Genomic DNA, 3,523 nt, shown 5'->3' with positions numbered 1-3,523 from the left:
CTACACTCCCCATCTCTCCAGCACCTTCTTCAGGGCCCTGGTTACCTCCCTGCTCCTCAGGCTGTAAATGAGTGGGTTGAACATTGGAGTGAGGATGGTGTAGAAGATGGAGGTGCCTTGGTCTCCCACTGGTGTCCTACTGGAGGCCCGCTGCATGTAGCTAAACAAGGTTCCTCCATGGTATAGGCCCACCACAGCCAAGTGGGTGGAGCAAGTGGTCAGAGCCTTCTGTTTCCCCTCTATGGAGGGCATCGTAATGACAGCTGTGAGGATCCGGGTATAGGAAGCCACAGTGACCACAAGGGGCAGCAGCAGCATGACCACACAGCAAGCATAGATGAGATCCTCAAAGAGTGAAGTGTCAGCACAGGAGAGACGCAGCAGGGCAGGGACCTCACAGAAGAAGTGATCCACTTCCAGAGAGCCACAGTAGGGGAAACTAAAGACACCCCAGCCATCCAGGATGCCAGGGCCAGGAGAGTGCAAGCCTTCCAGTTAATGAGCAAAGGGTACCGCAGGGGGTGGCAGACTGCCACATACCGGTCATAGGCCATGACTGCCAAGAGGAAGCACTCTGCTCCTGTTACCATGACCACTAGGAAGATCTGAGTGGCACAGGCATCCCAAGAGATGGATTTACGGCCTGACAGAAGATTGACTGCCATCTTGGGCACCACTGTGCTCATCATGATCATGTCCATGATGGAGAGCTGACTCAGGAAAAAGTACATCGGGGTGTGCAGGTGCCTGTTGGCCTGGATGAGCAGGAGGAAGAGGATGTTGCCAAGTAAGACTACAGCAGAGGCCAAAAGGACAAGGGAAAAAAGGAATAAGTCATATGTTGAGTAGCTGAACAGGCCAAAAAAGATGAAATCTGATAAGGAGGTGTGGTTTCAGAGCTGCATGGCTGAGACCTTGAGAACAAACAAAGAAGCAAACAAATGAAACTACTAACCTGACATCTCCAAATACCCATCTCCTGTTTCTTCTAAATGACAGAGCCCAGCCCTCTGACATGGACCCACCCTTTCCTCCTGCAGTGACAATCCTATCTTTTTTCAGCTGCCCTCAGAAAGTTGCCAGTAAGACTTTGATCCTTACTTCGCTAAGACACCAGGGAGCCAGAGAATACAAGGGATAGAGAGAAGGGGGGTAAATGGAAGGTGAATAGCTGTAGAAGTAGGACAGAGATTTAAGAGGGGAGGTGAATTATTGAGGAACAAGAAAAAGAAAGGAGAGAAAGGGGGTGAGCGATGTAAGGACAAATGCAAATTTTATTTTTATTTATTTATTTATTTATTTGAGAGAGAGAGAATGAGAGAGAGAGAGCACATGAAAGGGGGGAGGGTCAGAGGGAGAAGCAGACTCCCTGACGAGAAGGGAGCCTGATGTGGGACTCGACCCAGGGACGCCGGGATCATGACCTGAGCTGAAGGCAGTCGCTAAACCAACTGAGCCACCCAGGAGCCCCAAATGCAAATTTTAAAAAAGAGAAGTGACACTCTCCTCCTTTCTCAGAGCATTTGCTTTAGAAAACTTATCATTGTAAGCTCCTTGTTGCTCCTAGGTGTTTAAACCTTTTAAAGGTTAAGTAAGCCTCTTGCCAGTGCTCTGACCCAGAAATGTCTTTCTCAAGGACCTGGGATCCATCTCTTGGAAATGTAATCATCAAGGAAGGTAGCGCCCTTATCTCCCAGGCTCTGTGGCAGAGGGGGACCCTAACTTCAACAGGCACTGAAGTCGCACTCTAAGTGGCAAAACTACCTCTTGCCATAAACTGTGAAAAGTTTTCTCCCCCCTTTGGATAAAGCCAATTAACTAAAGGAGATTGCCACCCCCATTACCTGGTGAATGATCTGAGTGTGACAAATGGTCTTGTCAAATCCTCTTACTTGAAGCCAAGTTCTTGTTTATCTCAAAAGCATATATGTAATGGGTTGTCACTGCCTGACTATAAAAAGTTGACATTCCTTCTGTTTTGCCGGCTCCCAGCAGGTAGAATGTGATGCACCTCACCCTTTGGTTTAATACTTGCTCAAAAATAAAACTGTTGGGTGCCTGGATGACTCTCAGTTCAGCATCTGCCTTTGGCTCAGGTCATGATCTCATTGTCCTGGGACCAAGCCCTGCATTAGGCTCCCTGCTCAGCTGGGAGTCTTCTCTCCCTCTCCCTCTGCCACTCCACTCCACTCCAGTTGTGCTTTCACTAACACTCTCTCTCAAATAAATACATAAAATCTTTAAATAAATAAATAAAACTGTTTCCTCTCTCTGGTGACTTTGTGGAGAGGTTTTCTAAGTTAGGAGGAGATTTTGATTTTATTTGTTTCGTTTTTTTCATTCTTTTTTGTTTCTATTTAGATTTTAATGAAGTTTACCCAATGCAGGTACTGCAACAGAGCTAAATGTTGTTGCTAAATGCATCATGAGAATTCTCATGATGCCTCTCAGGACATATCTCAACCATTCACCACTCTACTACTTGGACAATAAAGTGGACTAATCCAGACTAGAGAGTGGATAAACGATGATGATTTTGCCCAAGAAAAGTAGGATTACCATCTGACTGGTCTCTGATGTCAAGAAACGTTGTCTCTTGACAGCAAGGAGGTATATTTGTGTGCAGTCTGACTCTCTAGGTTGAAACCTGAAGTTGGACGAACTTCTCCCACTTCCTGGTCACTTTTAGTCTCTCAATTGTCAGGCCTTCCCTCACCCGCTTCAGACTTCCCAACCCCATTCAGCTCACCAGACTTCAGCCTCTGCTCCACTCTGTGAATCTCAGCAGAGACGGGCCAGACCCAAGAAGCATGCAAAGGTCTAATCCTCAGGACAATGTGTGAGCAAATGGTGGCCTGGGAAAGGCTCTTACACACACCTTGTCCCAACTCCAAGGCCCCAAAGACGAATTTATGGAGCTAACTGCCCAAGATATTCTCCTGTTTCTCATAAAACTGATGATGAGCTCATGCCCCAGGTTTATATCTTTATTGCAGAAAAGATGTCTCAGGGCACCCTACCCAGCTCATAATGAGCTGAGGGAATAGAAGCTCCACACCAAGGAAGAAGCAAAAATTAATGAGTTGAATTCAGGACAAAATTCATTCCCCATAGCCCTGATTCTGAAAAACACCCCAGATTGCACCTATCCCAGGGCACCCATGGGTTATCCCCTGACATATCCACCCACACTTCTCTCAGAGTCTTTACCCTTACCTACCCATGGGGCTGGGAGAGAACATGATCACCACAGAGGATAACAACTAAATATCTAAACTACCATCTGGGGGGCGCCTGGGGGGGCTCAGTCGTTAAGCATCTGCCTTCAGCTCAGGTCATGATCCCAGGGTCCTGGAATCGAGCCCCACATTGGGCTCCCTGCTAGATTGGAAGCCTGCTTCTCCCTCTCCCACTTCCCTGCTTGTGTTCCTTCTCTTGCTGTGTCTCTCTCTGTCAAATAAATAAATAAAATCTTTAAAAAGATAAAAATTAAACTACAATCTGGGAGTTTCATCATGGAAGA

The 3,523-nt window shown here is 46.9% G+C and overlaps 1 pseudogene; it reads right to left on the bottom strand.

The window, feature by feature from the left end:
• On the bottom strand, window positions 1-905 carry LOC148164229 (olfactory receptor 2M5-like; annotated as a pseudogene).
• Window positions 906-3,523: the final 2,618 nt, after the last annotated feature.

The sequence above is a fragment of the Eumetopias jubatus genome, unplaced genomic scaffold, assembly GCF_037043125.1.
Source record: "Eumetopias jubatus isolate StellerSeaLion01/CBP00866 unplaced genomic scaffold, mEumJub1_p1.0 scaffold_5, whole genome shotgun sequence".
Lineage (NCBI taxonomy): Eukaryota > Metazoa > Chordata > Mammalia > Carnivora > Otariidae > Eumetopias > Eumetopias jubatus.
This window is presented reverse-complemented; position numbering and strand designations above follow the sequence as displayed.